Source organism: Hippopotamus amphibius, chromosome 16 (assembly GCF_030028045.1).
Source record: "Hippopotamus amphibius kiboko isolate mHipAmp2 chromosome 16, mHipAmp2.hap2, whole genome shotgun sequence".
NCBI lineage: Eukaryota > Metazoa > Chordata > Mammalia > Artiodactyla > Hippopotamidae > Hippopotamus > Hippopotamus amphibius.
The window spans coordinates 54319728-54339015 of NC_080201.1; the positions used below are offsets into that span (position 1 = coordinate 54319728).

Consider the following 19288-nt stretch of genomic DNA (forward strand, 5'->3'; position numbering starts at 1 on the left):
TTCCCTACACCTGTTTTGTGTCCAAATTATTCTTCTTGTTTCTCCTTTCCCTGCCTCTCTGTCAGGGTCTGGCCATTCAGGGACACGGTGGAGCTAAGGACCCTTGGAGAGTGGGGACTGGCCAGGAAAGGAGGCTGGGTTTTCTGAAGTCCCTGTGGAAGGTGGGGGAGGGCATTGGAGGTATTCACAGAGGTTGACAGTTTCAGAGATTGAGGTTTGAAGAGTTGGCTGACCAGCCCATTTAGTGTGTGAGTGTGAGAGTGTATATGTGTGTGAGTGTAAGTGACTGTGTGAGTGTGCGGCTGTGCCTGTGTGATTTTAACTCTGGTAACCTTCAGGTACCTTTACAGGCTGTGAGGTATCAGGTGGGAAGTTCCCCATTTCAGGAGGTTGTTGATCAAAAAAAAAAAAAAAAACAAAACCCATGGTCATGGTCAATCTAAGAAAGAAATGGAAAATTTTGTTTGAGCCAACCTGAGGATTATAACCTGGGAGACAGTCTTTCAGAGAGCTCTTGAGGGCTGTTCTGCCCACTAGAGGTCAAAGCACAGTTATGTAAGTTTTTGAGACAAAGAGTTATCCACCAAATGATGTACTGACAGTTTACACAGTCCAGATCTGTGCATGCAAAGCAAGTAGTATTGTGATCTCTTACAAGATTAAGAAGGATGATTATTTCCTAAGGAAGTCTGATCAATGCAGATGCACAATACACACTAAAGGGAAAGGTGGAGGCCCAAACTGATACAGAATAATTTTATGTTTAAATTTTTCTTGTCTTGCCATAAAATATAAATTTTATTTCATCAAGGTAAGCCAGTGGAGACCCCATGATCTAGTTCTAGAGATTCTGGCAGGGCTCTTGCATCCACAGAGCATGAACTCCAAGCTCCCTATGAACCCAGATTTTTTTTCTTTTTGTAATCCCTTTTTGGTCATTAAACTTTGTAATTAAGTGACTAATTATTTGAGAGATTGGGGAAAACTGAGGATGTTTTGTGGTAGCCATTAAAGAGCTATTTTTAAAACTTTTTACTGGAGGACTTCCCTGGCAGTTCAGTGGTTGAGATTACATGCTTCCATTGCAAGGGACAAGGGTTTGATCCCTGGTTGAGGAACTAAGATCCCACATGGTGAGGCCAAGAAAAAAAAAAAAAAGGCTAAAACTTTTTACTATAGAAAGTTTCAAACACACACAAGCATACAGAGAATAGCATACCCACCATCCAGACTCAACAATTTTTAACGTTACTAATCCTATGTTATTATTACCCCCTTTGGTGCTCTTAAGGGCATTGAATTAGATGCCTGCATTTTCTCAAAATATTAATTTTCCTTAAAACGCCATTTAAAAGTAGGTGATTTTCAAAGTGTAACTCTGGCTTATGTTCTAAGATGCAAATCTTTAGGAATGTAACGAACAATTTCTAAAAGGGTGTTGCCCGCTACCTTGAATTGAATTCTTAGTCCTATGATGTCACCAAATCAGCTTTCTCTTTGCATATTGAATAGTTTCAAATTGATTGGCAACAAATGTATTTTCAATATATTCCAACATTTATTAGAAGTTAAAGAGTAGTTGTAGAGTGCTTGAATGATATTTTAAAATTCAGTGGTACAGAAATTTTTGCTGCATTATTCACTATCCAGCTTAAAGAATGGGCAGCACAAGGATTTGCTCCTCCAAGAAGAGAGAAAGGAGGCAGATCAGAGGTGTTACCTAGAGTCTCTGCCCAGCCCCAACCACCTACTGGAGCATCCATGTGGATGTCAATTGCCCGGTGTTTGAGTGTCTACATGGCATAATCCAGTTGCTACCAAGTCCAAGCTCTTACTGCTTGCCACAGGACAGACCAATAAATGGAGAAACAAGTTGCTGGGGCCAGGAATAGCGACTTTATTCAGAAAGCCAGCAGACTGTGTAGGTGGTGGACTAGTGTCCCAAAGAACCATCTTACCTGGGTTTGGATGCTAGTTTCTTTTATAGAACAAAGAGGGGGAGGTGAGGAGGTAAAGTAAAAAAGGTGATAAGGTGTTGCACATAGTTCTTGGTTCCGGCCAGACTCTGGAGGGGATGTGTTAATTTCTTCTTTCTGCAGCCATTCACAGGTCAGAGCCTGGTGAGGATGTTTCCTGTGAGCGTGAACAAAGGTATTTTAGCTAAACACTCAGACATGGGAGGCAGGGTTCCAGGAGATGGGCCATTATGTATACTTTAAGCTATAGGTAACATCCCTTTAGTGATTACCTTGAAGGAAAAGCAACAGAATAAAAAGTTTAAAGGAAAAGAAACAGATCCAGTATGGAGTCAGATTTGTTCTTCCCTATTACAGAATGCCTTGGAAGTTTCTCAAGGATCTTCTGTTGTATTCCATAATCTCCCATGCACTTACATATAGGAATCAGTGAAATCTGGAAGTCCACCCATCCAGCAATAATTTTTTTAAAATTATTTTTTATTTATTTATTTATTTTTTGGCTGCGTTGGGTCTTCATTGCTGCACATGGGCTTTCTCTAGTTGCAGAGAGTGGGGGCTACTCTTCGTTGCGGTGCACAGGCTTCTCATTGTGGTGGCTTCTCTTGTGGAGCATGGGCTCTAGGTACGTGGGCTTCAGTAGTTGTGGTGCGTGGCCTCATTAGTTGTGGCTTGTGGGCTGTAGAGCGCAGGCTTAGTAGTTGTGGCACACAGGGTTAGCTGCTCTGCAGCGTAGGATCTTCCTGGACCAGGGATTGAACCCATGTCCCCTGCATTGGCAGGTGGATTCTTAATTACTGTGCCACCAGGGAAGTCCTCCGGCAATAATGGTTAAGTGACTTTTTAACTATAAACAGGCTTTGTAGGCAAAGTAATTGAGAAATACTTCATATTACTTCCTTTATTTGAAATGATGCCACTGATCTAACATGCTATAATTGTAATGTTTTCTAAATTTTTTATTTTATATTGGAGTATAGTTGATTTACAATGTTGTCTTAGTTTCAGGTGTACAGCAGTGATTCAGTTATACATATACCCATTCTTTTTTCAGATTCTTTTCCCATATAGGTTATTACAGAATGTTGAGTAGAGTTCCCTGTGCTATACAGTAGGTCCTTGTTGATTATTTTATACATAATAGTGTGTATATGTTAATCCCAAACTTCTAATTTATCCCTCCCCCTCACCTTTTCCCTTTGGTAACCATACATTTGTTTTCAAAGTCTGTGAGTCTATTTCTGTTTTGTAAATAAGTTCATTTGTATCATTTTTTTAAGATTCCACATATAGGTGATATCATATGATATTTGTCTTTCTATGTAGGACTTACTTCATTTAGTATGATAATCTCTAGGTCCATCCATGTTGCTGCAAATGGCATTATTTCATTCTTCTTTATGGTTGAGTAATATTCCATTGTATATATGTACCACATCTTCTTTATCCATTCCTCTGTTGATGGACATTTAGGTTGCTTCCATGTCTTGCCTATTGTAAATAGTGCTGCAATGAACATTGGGGTGCGTGTACCTTTTTGAATTATAGTTTTCTCTGAATACATGCCCAGGAGTGGCACTGCTGGATCATATGGTAGTTCTACTTTTAGTTTTTTAAGGAACTTTCATACGGTTCTCTATAGTGTTTGTACCAATTTACATTCCCACCAACAGTGTCACTCCCTAAAATAGTGGGTGACATCACTTGCTGCCAGTCTTTATATTCTGCATAAATGTCCTTCCACACATTATCAGAATTGTAGAGTTTTCTTCTAGAACTCTAGTCACTGCCTGACCCGAAACTGAATTGTGTATATTGTGTGCCAATATTTTCTTTTATTTTCACATAAACTCTGCCTGCAACATCAATATTTCCTTTTCAGATTAGAGCTTAATTTTTTTTTACAGTTCAGTAGTGTTAAATATATTTACATTGTTGTGCAGCCAACGTCTAGACCCCTTTAATCCTGCAACACTGAAACTTTAGACCCATTAAACGACATCTTCTCTTACCCTCTCCCCCTAAACCCTGGCATCCACCATTTGCTTTGTGTTTCTATGAATCTGACTACTTCGTATGAGTGGAATCATACAGTGTTTATCATGTTATGACTGGCTTATTTCATTTAGTCCTCAAGGTTCATTCACGTTGTAGCATGTGTCAAAATTTCCTTTCTTTTTAAGGTTGAGTAACAGTCCACTGTATTTATATACTGCATTCCGTTTATCTATTCATCTGTTGATGTGCACTTGGATTGCTTCCGTTGCTTGGCTATTGTGAATAAGGCTGCAGTGATGATGGGTGTACAAACATCTGTTGGGGACCTTGCTTTCAGTTCTTTGGGATATATAGTAAATCAGATCCTAACTCTGAATATTGCAAACTGTTGTGAATTGTGCCCTTCACTTTCTCATTTTCAAATATGTGATCCAGGCTGTCAATTTGTGTGTGGCTTCTTGGGAGGCCAGACTGTGCAGAGAATAGTGCTCAGGACCGTGGGACCCTAAGGCTGTGGAAGGGAAGCCAAGAGAGCAGGACTGGGCAGAGGGAGAAGCCGGGCTGTGATTCAGTCCCACAAAGGGCTCTCAGTCCACCTTGGGCTCTTAGTGTGTGGGTTCTTAGCAACTGAGAGAAGCAAGTCTTTCATCCTTAAACAGATGGTAGTGGCAAATCACAGCACCTACCACACTCTATTCATTCTCTTTTTTAGTGTATTTTTTCCATCTCCAGAGTTTGAAATAAAGATGAATTACAAGAAGACTTTGAGATGAAATAAGCTTACCTGAATCTGATCCCCCAGTTGGAAAGATTTGGTGAAATAATGTTTCTGTCTACTGTTCCTGTCTTTTGGAAGTTTAACGTTCTTATTTAAAGTGAATAATTTTTAAGAGTTTAAATTTGAGTTTAATATCCAAACATTCAAATTTTAAGAGTTTAGATTTAGGAGTCTAATACTCAAATGGCTGGGTACCTGGATTTAATTAAATAGGCAAAAAAACACTTCATTAAAGGATTCTTCATTTTCCTCCTCTTCCAGCCATTTCTTGAAATTTTTCCTTCATGGTATACCTGGAGGTAGAAAGTAAATTCGGGTCAATCACTAATGGATCCGGATTCACCTATATTAACCTGAAATAAGAGCTGTGGACCTTTTCCCCCCCTGCTACCTTATTTTTCACAAAAATGTATTCAGTGATCCAATTAGTTTTATAATAGCTGTCCATGTTCTGGCCCTGATTCTTCTCTTTTCTTCCTTTCTTCCTTCCTTCCTCCCTCCCTCCCTCCCTCCCTCTCTCTCTTCTTCCTTCCTTCCTTCCTCCCTCCCTCCCTCTCTCTCTCCCTTTCCCTCCCTCCCTCCCTCTCGCTCTCTTTCCTTCTATCTTTCTGCCATGCTGTGTGCCTCGCAGGATCTTAGTTCCCTAACCCGGGATTGACCCTGGGCTATGGCAGTGAAAGCGCTGAGTTCTAATCACTGCACTGCCAGGGAATTCCCTATTTTTCCTTCTTGATAGATGTTAGAGAGGGTTAATTTTTTTGTTTTTTGTTTTAGAATTTTAACATCTTAAAATAATATGTAGGTCACAAGTAATTAATTTTTAATAATAGTTAATTTTTATGTTGATGAAATTTCTAAAGCAATAATAAACAACTGCTATAATAATAATTTAATTATATAATTATATATATAACATATATATATAATTAACAGACTCTTTCATTTCCACCCACCTATATTCTTTATAGATTACTAATGGTAATTGGATGTTAGCTATTATATAATGATTTATGCCAAAGGAATGGACATATGGATTTAAATTTGAAATTCAATAATTCTAATCTGTCAGTAAATAATTAGCAGGAAATATGAACTGCAATATGAAACACTGAATGCAGCCAAAGCACAGATACCAATAAGGATTTTTAAAAAGATGCTCTGTATATCAGGTGGAAAAGCAGCCTCTTGTTTAGAAACACAGGCTATTTTAGACGATATGAAATCAACAAGGTCTTTCCATTTTCAAACTTATTTATCCTTTGTAAGTGGAAGAGGAATGGGTGCTACAAACCCTGTTGAAACAAGACACTTTGCTGCCATCTGCTGGAACATAGTTGTAATAAATCATAAATCACTTTGCAGTTAACAAGAATACACATTTTCAAAAAATCCTTTTCAAAAGAATAAAGATGTCTGTGATATGAATGGCATCTCCTTAGGTGCAGTGCTCTTGTGCAGTGCGGAACATGAACAACTGTACATGGTGACAGTGGAAAGCCACACACAGATGGGCAGATGTGGGGGTAGGGGGAGGACTGGCTCATGACAAAGCGGAAGATAGTCAGGAGGCTTCTAGGAAGAGATCCACAGCCAGGAGTAGCAGGACTTGGGAAGTAGATAGGAGTGGAGTTTAGGACCATCTAAAGGGATGATTGGGACTGGGGTAGGCAAATCAAGATGGCAGGTGTTGTTGAAAGGGCATCAGATGTGGGCCAGGAGACCCAGGATCTACCTTGATTCATTGTGTGTCCTTAAGAGACTCCCTCCTTCTCCCTGAGCTTCTTTTGCTCCTTTTGGATGTAGGGGAGGACAGGAGTTGCTGTACTCTGGGAGTCCTGCCCTCTTTGACCTCCAGGTTTCTGAGAAGTAAAGAGACTGGGGTCTTCAGGAATGGATCAGGTTGAGAGAGGGCAGGGATCATATGCTGTCACTGTAGGAGCAGAGATGGCTGAACTTCAGGGACGACTTGGCCATATTCTGCCCATACCAGTGTGTACATCCCCTCCCCCATGGTCTACACTGGTGGAGTGAAGCACTAGGGGATTTCAGATAACTCAGAATAACACTCAGAAGAATCTCTCTTGACCCCTGGATTCCTCCATTTTTATCCATAATCTGCTGAATACTCCAAGTTCCCTCTAAATTTCAAACTTCTCTGCCTTTACCAAGGATTTCCATTGCCTTCCTCTTCTCTGCCTTTCCATCTCTCTCCCTGGTATCCCAGATTTCCCTCACTCTCCTGGCACATCCCTCTTCCCCCTGCTTCTGTTTAACTTCTAGAAACATTTCCTCCAGCCTCTCTACCACTCCTACCCCACCATTTTTTTTTTTTGGCCGCATCACGTGGCTTGTGGGATCTTAGTTTCCTGACCAGGGATGGAACTGGTGCTCTCTGCAGTGGAAGCGTGGAGTCCTAACCCCTGGACCGCCAGGAAAGACCTGTACACCTACCCCTCTTATTCCACCTCTTTCTCTTTGCTTTCCGCCAACCTTCAACTCTTTCCAAGATGTCCTTTCAGTTCCCTTCTCTTCTCCCCAGCCTCTCTTCCCCTTCTCACTCATTTCTTAGCTCTTCTTTTCTAAGTTCATCCCAAGCCCCCTTGCCCAGGGTTGCCAGATAAAATATAAGATTCTAACTTAAATTTGAATTTCTGGGGAATTCCCTGGTGGTCTAGCAGTTAGGATTTGGCACTTTCACTGCCATGGCCCGGGTTCAACCCCTGGTTGGGGAATTGAGATCCCACAAGTCACAGAGTGAGGCCCAAAAAAGTTTTTTTTTTCTTAAATTTCTAGTGAACAACAAATAATTTTTAGTATAACTTATGTACCAAATATTTCATGGGGTATACTCACACTAAATACAAATCCTGGAGTAGGCAAAGGGGGCTTTCCCCAGTGTGACTCTACTCTTCCCTCTCTGCAGGCTATTTTTTTAGTTTTGTTTTGTTTTGGTTTGGGTTTTTTTGGGGAGGCAGCACCACAAAGTATATGAGATCTTAGTTCCCTGACCAAGGATTGAACCAGTGCCTCCTGCAGTGGAAGCTCAGAGTCTTAACCAATGGCTTGCCAGGGAAGTCCAGGCTATTTGTTTTTAACTGAACTATAGTTGATTTACAATGTTGTGTTAGTTTCAGGTATACAGCAAAGTGATTCAATTATATATATACATATATATATATTTTTTTGGATTCTTTTCCATCATAGGTTATTACAAGATATTGAATATAATTCCCTGTGCTATACAGTAGGTCCTTGATGTCTATTTTATGCACAGTAGTGTATATCTGTTAATCCCAAACTCCTAATTTATCCCTCTCCGCTTTTCCCCTTTCATAACCATAAGTTTGTTTTCTATGTCCATGAGTCTGTTTCTGTTTCATAGATAAATTCATGTGTCATATTTTAGATTCCACATATAAGTGATATCATATGATATTTGTCTTTGTCTGACTTACTTCACTTAGTATGATAATCTCTAGGTCCATCCACATTGCTGCAAATGGCATTATTTCATTCCTTTTTATGGCTGAGTAATATTCCGTTGTATATGTGTACCACATCGTCTTTATCCCTCTTCATCTACTGATGGACACTTAGGTTCTACAGGCTATTTTTAAAGGGATAAATGATTTGAAACTTGGTCATTCATTCCCCACTCACACAATAACGGCAACAATAATAAAGAGCTTAGGAAGACCCACAGGGCCAACTAAGAAATATTTACAAACATGAACTTTTACACACAGAGAAGTTACAGGTTGGAGCCACAACATCCATTAAAACCCCGTGGAGAATCTATTTTATTTGTGTGATCAAGATAAAAGCAAAACCAGGCGGGCCTAGATGGCTTGAGGCAAGAGGTGCCCAGTGCCGGCATGAGGTCAGGCACTGCTGTGTGTTGTGCCCATGTGGAATTGGCCAGAGTTCATGCAGGGATGGTTGCCGCACCCACGAATCAAGAGAAATGAGTTTCCAAAGGCCCCAGGTGAGGCTGAGAGGATGTGAATGAAGTAGCATGTAAGATGTGTCTGAGCTCTTCCCTAATTAAACTCTTCTACACAATTATCTGAGCCTAGTGATAATTAGAGTTTAGATCCTAAACTACTGACACTATATCATTAATGGTTAATTGCCTATTAAAAGTTCTATTTCTTCTTCTTCTTTTATTTTTTTTTAACATTTATTTATTTATTTATTTGGCTGCACTGGCTCTTAGTTGCAGCACGTGGGATCTTTGTTGCCATGTGTGGGATCTTTGGTTGCGGCATGTAAACTCTTAGTTGCAGCATGTGGGATCTAGTTCCCTGAGCAGGGATCAAAGCCCCGGCCCAGCACTGGGAACATGGAATCTTAGGCACTGGACCACCAGGGAAGTCCCTCTATTTCTTCTTGTCAATTCTTTAAGTTCTATCTTTCTAGGAAACTGGTTATGTCACCTGTCTTCTTATTGTTGGCCGTGCAGTGTGGCTTGCGGGATCTTAGTTCCCCGACCAGGGATGGAACCCTGGCCCCTAGTAGTGAGACTGCCAAGTCCTAACCACTGGACCACTAGGGAATTCCCATCTGTTTTCATATTTATTCTAATTAAAAAGTCTTCTATATTTGTGTGTAGTCTTTTCCCTTATTTATTTGTGCCTTTTCTCTTTTATTAATTAATCATCTCAGAAGTGTATCACTTCAAATACTCACTTTAAATTAGCAGTGATTGGTGTTTAGCCTCTCTGTTGCATCAGTGTTTTCTGCTTCATTAACTGATGCTTACTACTTGCTTTGACCCACTTTCTGTTACTCATTCTGTTATTCTTTGTTTTCTAACTTCCTGAGTTAGACAAAGCCTATCATTTTCATCCTTTTTACTTCCCCCTTCCTTTGAACTTATGTTGCGTTCTGTACCCAATAAATTGAATAACTTAATTTCTTGGTGTTCTATTTATGTCATTTGTTGTTTTTGCTACTGTAATACATGGTGGCTTGTTTCCTTATGTTAAATTTGAGGTTATCTATAAAAACTCTTCAAGGCATGAATGGAAGTTACAACCCTCCAGAGAATTTCCTTAATGATTTCTCCAAGCACTGGGTACTCCAAGTGCAGGATCAAGTTTATACTAACTTCTCAGCCTGAGTTTCCCAGAACATGCTGGCAGTATAAATCAAGGTACTAACAAAATATTAAGAGAGGTACACAGCAATTTACAAAAAGGATCTTACATCATGTCCTAGTTGATTTATTCCAAAAATGTAAGGTTGGTTTAACATTTAAAAAATCAATGTATTGTACCATGTTATCAAAATAAAGAAGGAAAATTTTATGGTCATATTAGTAGAGACAGAAAAGACATTTGATAAAAAATCAACAGAAATTCATAATAATAATAATGAAAAGTCTTAGCAAACTAATACTTGAACTAATTTCTTTGGATTAAGAGTGTGTGTTTTTTTAAAAAGAACGTTAGAGCAAACATCATACTAAACAACCCACCCACCAAACATACACAATGCCCGTCACACCCAGTCACAGAAATATATGCTGACGTGTCACACGCATAGATGGACATACATACACACGTATCACACAATCACAGAGATACACCCCAGACCTGTCACAACCACACAACACATTCACACCCCCGCCCTGTCATGATGTATACAAACACACACACACACACACACTTCCACCACAGTCACAGATTCACCCGATCCTGTCGTACACAAAGTGCAATCTCTCTTCTCTCTGGTGCACACACACGTATAGTATGTCACACGGCGGTGGAAAAACACTCTAGCTCCGTCATGAGCACCAGATAAGCGCATACAACGTATTTTACATGCAGTCACAGAGACATACACTGGCCATTTTATGTGTACAGATACCCGCTTACACCCCTCCCCACCCCCCATTCCGCACAGGACATCTCAGCTCTGTCGCATGCAGTCATGCAAGTGCAATATCACCTTTCACACAGTGACATATCCCTGCTTTACCACGCGCACGATGTTCACACACAACCCGTAAACCTTGCCTGTCCCTCACCGTCAGGGAAGCGCTGTCCCATACCTGACTCCATCTCACAGAGCCAGGAGACACCCTGGCTGTTCACCTGTTTTGATGGCCCCTCCCCTCTTGTCTATCACACCCTCACCTCTGTCGCAGCTCGCGTTCACCTGGAGCGTTTCCCTCCGCTCATGCCCACCGCCGGCTGGGGCCCGAGTTCGCAAAGTCCTCGCCTCCACTCCCGGCATCCATTTCTCTTTCCAGCGGACCTGCTCACATGCGGAGCCCAAGAACCATGAGGATGCTCTAGGGGAACTTCCGAGACCCACGGCCGTTCGAGCCCGGTGACCCGTGGGAAACGTAGTCCAGAGCTGGGAAAGCAGGAGACACCGGAAACCCGAGGGCCATTGGGGCGTCCCCGCCCCGGGGGTTTCTGGGAGTTGTAGTCTGTGCTCTCAGTGCGCAGGCGCCGGCTCGCGCCACACTAGAGAGAATGAGGTCTTGTGCCTGGGAATCAATGGTGAGTCCCCAGAGGTAGCAGGTGCATGACCACGTTTGTACCTGAACATCTTTGCGCTCTGGAAGGCCCAGTGTACGCTGATGGTCTCTGAGGTGCGCCAGCTCCTGGAGCCACACTGGGGACACAGCAGGTTGGCGGGGGGCGGGGGGGGCGGTGTATGAGTGTGTGTGTGACTATGTGACAGTCGTGGGACAGATTGAATGGCCATAGATGGATGTAGCGGTGTTCTGGAGCTGGGTCCTACGGTCAGATTCTCAGAAAAATTGAGACGTGTTAACATAGCCGTTATAGTAGTCCTTCAGTACCTGCTGGGATTTGGTTCCAGGACCCACTGTGGGTAGTGCTGAGGATGCTGAAGTCCCTTTTACAAAATGGCATAGTATTTGTATGTGACCTGTGCATATCCTTCCCAATACATTAAGTCATCTGTAGATTACTTGTATTAGGTATTACTTATCTAATACCTAATGCTATGTAAATAGTTGCTGTCTTGCAGCAAATCCAAGTTTTGCTTTTTAGAACTTTCTGAGATTTTTTTTTATTTAATATTTTTGATTAACAATTGGTTGACTCCGTGGATGCTGAACCCATAACATGGAGGGCTGATTGTATTTAAAAGTTAGGTAGACATACAATAAATACATTTAGAAAACTAAGGTAATAAATACCCAACACATCACTTCCTAACTATTATCTATGCTCTTGAGATTATGTCTATTGTGTCTGTAGGGTGGAAATATCAGTATCATGGTGTACTACAGTACATCTCTTCCCAACTCCACCTTGAGTGATACCACATTGGTAGCTAGAAATTGAACGTGACAGGACTGTTTACACCGTGGGAATTGGCAGTCACTACAAATGAAGACTTGATTTATTGTTTTGTTGATTGGGGATGGGGAAGCTCTCGAAAGTCCTACCTCCTCCTGCAGTGTCCCTTCAGCTCCCTCTCTTGGTTAAGCTTACCATTGTGAGCTGAGACAGTTAATTGATAATGGAAACAAATGTCTTACCATGTTTTCACATAACCAATTTCAAAAACAAGTGTAGAGGGACTTCCCTGGTGGTGCAGTGGTTAAGAATCCACCTGCCAATGCAGGGGACATAGGTTTGATCCCTGGTCCAGGAAGATCCCACGTGCCTTGGAGCAACAAAGCCCATGTGCCATAACTGCTGAGCCTGTGTGCTGCAACTAATGAAGCCTGCATGCCTAGAGCCCATGCTCCACAACAAGAGAAGCCACTGCAGTGAGAAGTCCAAGCACAACTGGAGAAAGCCCGTGCGCAGCAACGAAGACCCGTGCACAGCAATGAAGACCCAACTCAGCTAAATAAATAAATAAATAAATAAATAAATATTTTAAGAAATTGTAGCTAGTATACAATACTGTTTAGAATGGGGGAATGAGAACTCTCATAGGTAGCTGTTGGTAATGACTACAGTCCTCTTACAATTGAGTTGGGTAGTAACTATCACAATGTCTGGAAGCAAACCCCTAATCAACCAGCATTTTTACACATAAGATTCTAACTTAAAACGTGGACTTGAAAGAAGATGTGGATACAATAATGCTTCCTGAAGCCATGTCTGTAATGCTGAAGAACTGAAATTAACCTCAGTGTTTATCCTTTGAGGAATTGTTAGTCTATGCTGAACAACGTGGTAGCTATTTGTGGCTATTTAAAGTTATTAACATTAAATAAAATATAATATTTAGTAGATTAGTCAAACTAGTCACATTTCAAATGCTCATTAGCCAGTATGACTAGTGGTTACTGTATTGGACAACACAGATATAAATAAAACACTGTCAACATCATAGAAAGTTATATTGGACAGTTAGGTAATAATTCAACCTTGAAAACAATGAGTTAAATCTCTATAGCTGACATAAAATGAAGTAGAGGAATTTTGTTCAAGTGAAAGGGCAAATAGCAGAACAATATGTATCGCATTATCCCATTTTTGTGTAAAATAGATGATCTTTATACATATATTCAGTGTACAGAAAAACCTGGAAGAATATCTAAAAATGGTAACTTTTGTCACTTTTGTAGAGAAAGAGCGAGTAGGGGGAGACTCTTTTCTGATTTATATACACGCTGTTGTGTGAATATTTAAAAACTATAACAATTAACTCAATATTGCTAAATCCAAGTAAATATTTTTATTACTTATTTTGAAAGATTTTCTATTGCTTTCTACTCTCTCAGGCACTTACTCTTTCTTGAAATACTCAACCACTTTTAACTAAAAGACTTCACTCCTTACTGTTTTATCTCCTCACTGAAAAGCATTAGAAGCAGAAATTGACTAAAAAGTCAAACAGTGAAGAATTGTGACATCAGAAAATATGAAATTGGTTGGATCAATTTAAAATCCTAACATAGGGACTTCCCTGGTGGCCCAGTGGTTAAGAATCTGCCTGCCAATGCGGGGGACATGGGTTCGATCTCTGGTCCAGGAAGATCCCACATGCCATGGAGCAACTAAGCTGGGGTGCCACAACTACCGAGCTTGCATGCCACAACTACTGAAGCCCATGCTCCTAGAGCCCCTGCTCCTCAACAAGAGAAGCCACTGCAATGAAGAATAGCCCCTGCTCTCCGAAACTAGAGAAAGCCCATGCGCAGCAACAAAGACTAAACACAGCCCCCCAAAATAATAATAAGTTAAATTAAAAAAAATGTAAAATGTATCTTGTTTTATTTTGTGATTACAAAAGCAGTGTCTATTACATAAAATGAGAAGATAAAACAAGTAAAATAACTAGAAAAATACCCGTTATTCCACTGAGCCAGACACCAACACTGTCATCATCTTGCAATACAGATTCCCAGATCATATTTGATGCATATAGGACAGACTTTCACCTATCACTCAAACATTTTGTACTGTAGTACTTTATTAATCAACATATCATTGTTTGGTTGTTAAAACTGTACCAACTAATTCCTTCATGTTGGACAGTTAAGGACATGTTCCTGATTTTCCCCATAACCAATCCCAGAGGACAGGAAGATGAAAACTACAGTAAAATAAAGAAATAAAATGCCTGAAAAATGGTGCTCTGAATTACCATTTCTTAAAAACATGGACCAAATTTATTATTTTTTAAATCCTTCAAAACAAGTTTATTTAGAGATAAGCAAGAAAACTTTTCTTTCTGCTTAAGAACATGTTAATGACATAGAAATCAAAAAGCCTGATAGCAAAAAATATTCTAGTGGGACTTCCCTGGCGGTCCAGTGGTTAAGACTCTACACTTCCACTGCAGGGGGCACAGGTTCATCCCTGGTGGGGGAACTAAGATCCCACATGGCATGTGGCACAGGCAAAAAAAGATTCTAGAGAATAAACCAACAATTAAAATCACTTAGAATTTGATCAAGCTGGGAATTCCCTGGCAGTCCCATGGTTAGGACTCTGTGCTTTCACGGCCCTCATGGGCCTGGGTTCAATCCCTGGTCTGGGAACTAAGATCTCACAAGCCATGTAGCATGGCTAAAAAAAGGAGAGAGAAAAGAGAATTTCATCAAGTAAAAGAGTCCTGGTTAAAACCGTAACTGAACCAAAAACACAATTATCCATCAGCCTAAGAACAATTTCTTAATCTAAAGATGACATTTTTTACAGAGCTATCTGACAAGATGCTTGGATAACAATTCATCATCATCTTCAATTAAATGGAGATTGCCAAGTCCCAAAGGAAGAAAAAGCTGGTTGGAAACTGCGGTGTATGCAGGGAACAGGTTGAACACTATTAGATACAAAGTCCAGGGGTTCAAAGCTGCTGGACTCATAACTTAGAGGTTGACAGTCATAGAAGAGATATTTCAAAGGATGGCAGGTGATGGATGCAGAGTTCAGTGGTTGGTACCCATAAGAAATGATGGTCTGCAGCTTGCAGCCATAAGATGGGTGTTTCTGGGGGAGGCAATTACTGGAAAAATAGTTCTGAGGTCTATTATATATTGACAGCTGACAGAACTGGAGAGATAAAAACTGATAGGGAAATACCCAGTTGTTCTACAGGGCCTGGAGACACAGTAAGTAGTGGAAGGGTAGCATGAAATTTCATAGGTGTGGGCACACAGCAGGATGGTTGGTAGCTGGAAGATTTACCACATGTCTCTGGGAAGTTGTCCAGAAGCCTGACTCTGTTTTGGCTGAGTAAGCCAAAAACATCACCACAGCTCACACCAGTAGAGTAGAGAGTAGTGGATGAGGCCAAATCAATTATTTTGACAAAACTCTGTTATGGAATGATTTCCTCAGAGATCACTCCAGGATTCACCAAGTGGTGCCCAGCTTTAGAAGCAGGTGCTGGTCCTCAGTCCCAGAGGAACCAGTGCATGAGGAGTGATGACTAGGTATAGTATCTTGAAGGAGCATCAACCCATCCAGCCCTCCTGCAGCACAAGGATCCCAGTCCAAACTTCTATCCAATGTGGCAATTTCCTCAGTCTTTTTTCTGGGTACAGAATGCTAGGATATGGAGGGGATGTATGGACAACTGTATACGTGAGAGAAAGTATTTTTGATGTATAGGAAACCACCCCAAAACTTAATGACTTAAAAACAACAAGTCTTGGGAATTCCCTGGCAGTCTAGTGATTAGGACTCCAGACTTTCACTGCCAAGGGTGTGGATTCAGTCCCTGGTCAGGGAACTAAGATCCCTCAAACCGTGCAGTGCAGCCAAACAAACAAACAAACAAAAAACAAGTCTTCACGACTTCTCATGATTTTGTAAGTTGGCTGATGGTTCTTCTGGTCTGGACCAGCTTGGCTGGGTTTGCATGATCTTGGATGGCTTCTATCACCTACTTGGCAGTTGTTAGAATGATTGGTGTAGAGAAATGCCTCAGGTGATATTGCTCACCTCCGCTCAATGAGATACCACTTCACACTCACTAGGATGGCTATAATAAGAATAATAAAAGACATATAATAATAACTGTTAGAATATGGAGAACTTGAAACCCTCATACAGTGCTTATAGGAATGTAAAATGGTGCAGTCACCGTGGAAAACAGTCTGGTAGTTCCTCAAAAGAGTTACCCAACAATTCCCCTCCTAAATATATACCCAAAACAAATGAAAACATATGTCCACATAAAAACTTGTACACGAATTTCATAGCAGTATTATTGATAATAGCAAAAAAGTGGAAACATCAAAATGTTGACTAACCAAAGAATGAATTAAAACTGTGATATATCTGGACAAGAGGGCAGACAGCAGTATCAAGCAGTGTCAGCAGTATTTTGTCTTGTGGAACTGAAAACCACAGTCACAAAAAGAGAAAGTGAAAAAGCAGAGGACTTTGTACCAGATGAAGAGACACAATAAAACCCCAGAAAAACAACTAAATGAAGAGGAGATAGGCACCCTTACAGAAAAAGAATTCAGAATAATGATGGTGAAGATGATCCAGGACTTTGAAAAAAGACTAGATGCAAAGATCGAAAAGTTTACCAAAGACCTAAAAGAATTAAAGAGCAAACAAACAGAGATATGCAACACAATAACTGAAATGAAAAATACACTAGAAGGAACCAATAGCAGATTAACTGAGGCAGAAGGGCGAATAAGTGACCTGGAAGACAGAATGGTGATCATCACTGATGCGGAAAAGAATAAGGAAAAAAGAATGAAAAGAACTGAAGACAGCCTAAGAGACCTCTGGGACAATGTTAAATGCACCAGCATTCACATTATAGGGGTCCCAGAAGGAGAAGAGAGAGAGAAAGGACCCGAGAAATTATTGGAAGAGACTATAGTTGAAAACTTCCCTAACATGGGAAAGGAAATAGCTACCCAAGTCCAGGAAGCACAGAGAGTCCCAGGCAGGATAAACCCAGGGAGAAACACGCCAAGACATACAGTAGTCAAATTGACAAAAATTAAAGACAGAGAAATGTTATTAAAAGCAACAAGGGAAAAATGACAAATAACATACAAGGGAACTCCCATAAGGTTAACAGCTGATTTCTCAGCAGAAACTCTGCAAGCCAGAAGGGAGTGGCATGATATATTTAAAGTGATGAAAGGGAAGAACCTACAACCAAGAATACTCTACCCAGCAAGGATCTCATTCAGATTCAACAGAGACATCAAAAGTTTTACAGACAAGCAACAGCTAAGAGAATTCAGCACCACCAAACCAGCCCTACAACAAATGCTAAAGGAAATTCTCTAAGCAGGAAACATGAGAGAAGAAAAGGACCTACAAAAACAACAACAAAACAATTAAGAAAATGGTAATAGGAGCATACTTATTGATAATTACCTTGAATGTAAATGGACTAAATGCACCAACCAAAAGACACAGACTGGCTGAATGGATACAAAAACAAGATCCATATATATGCTGTCTACAAGAGACCCACTTCTGACCTAGGCCCACATACAGACAGAAAGTGAGGGGATGGAAAAAGATATTCCACGCAAATGAAAATCAAAAGAAAGCTGGAGTAGCAATACTCATATTAGATAAAATAGACTAAAATGAAAAATGTTACAAGAGACAAGAAAGGACGTTACATAAAGATCAAGGGATCCATCCAAGAAGAGGAGATAACAATTATAAATATATATGCACCCTATATAGGAGCACCTCAATACATAAGGCAAATGCTAACAACTATGAAAGAGGAAATGCAAGGCAGAAATAGAGACACAGGTGTAGAGAACAAACACTTGGACACCAAGTGGGGAAAGCATGGAGAGTTGGAGGGGAATGAATTGGGAGATTGGGATACCAAATTGTACACTCTAAACATATGCTGTTTATTGTCTGTTAACTGAATCTCAATAAAAGTTCTAAAAAAAATCATAATGTAAACAGTTATCAAATTAAATCACAGAAAATGTAAACTATGTTTTAGTACACTTCCCTATCCCCAAATTTAAGAAGCAAATACACTAGGAGAAATTACTGAAATATGAGAAACAGATAGTTAATGGACTCAATTCAAAACAAATCAGGGAGTTTCCTGGTGGCACAGTGGTTAAGAATCCACCTGTCAATGTAGGAGACATGGGTTCCATCCCTGCTCCAGGAAGATCCCACATGCCTCGGAGCAACTAAGCCATGCACCACAACTATTGAGCCTGTGTGCCGAAACTACTGAAGCCTGCTCACCTAGAGCTCGTGCTCCACAACAAGAGAAGCCACCAAAATGAGGAGCCCATGCACCACAATGAAGAGTAGCCTCCGCTCACCGCAAGTAGAGAAAGCCCGTGTACAGCAACGAAGACCCGACGCAGCCAATAAATAAATAAATAAATAAAAATTTAAAAAACCTAAATCAATATAGATGAACATAACAACGTAGAGAAATGGACTAAGGATATGAATAGAAATTTGAAGGGAAAACTGAAAATGGCTAATAAATATTTGAAAACATGTTCAGGCTTATGATGAATAGGACATGGAAATATAAAAATAAAACATCATTATTGGTCTCGGGATTGGGAAAGATTAAGAAGGATAATATCCAATGTTGATTTTAGGAAATAGTCATTCCTAATCCTTTCTGGTGGAGATAATTTATAACTTTTTTGAGAGGTACTCTATACAGACATTTAAGACAAGCATCTCTTCTATCCAATAATCCATTTCTAGAAATATTTTTCATGAAAATTACTGAAAGTGAAAAATGCATAAAATATTCTCTAAAGGAATATTTACATTCGTTAAAATTGCAGAAAATCTAAAGATGAAGCAAAAATATATGGATAAATTAAATGTGATAGTCCATAAGATGAATTGCAAGGGAGTCATTAAACTGATAAAGTGGAATTACCCTGCCCAAGATGGAAGGATACACATAAGATATTAAGAAATGAAAAATATGGGTTACATGAGAGTATGCAAGGTACGACTATAATTTTTGAAAAAAAAGATACACAGGGTAAACATTGAAATTTTAAGTATTTTAAAAGTTATATTCTAATACTAAAGTCTGGCTAATCTTAGCACTTTGGTAATCATCTTTCAACTCTGTTTCCTCACCA

At 40.1% G+C, this 19288-nt stretch overlaps 1 long non-coding RNA gene across 1 annotated transcript; it reads right to left on the minus strand.

Annotated features, from left to right (window-relative positions):
- Positions 1-1877: 1877 nt before the first annotated feature.
- On the minus strand, positions 1878-11099 carry LOC130838898 (uncharacterized). Its single transcript, XR_009049742.1, has 3 exons — positions 10893-11099; positions 4948-5045; positions 1878-2133 (listed from the first exon to the last, which is right to left on the minus strand). It is a non-coding gene; the product is annotated as an uncharacterized LOC130838898 (long non-coding RNA).
- Positions 11100-19288: the final 8189 nt, after the last annotated feature.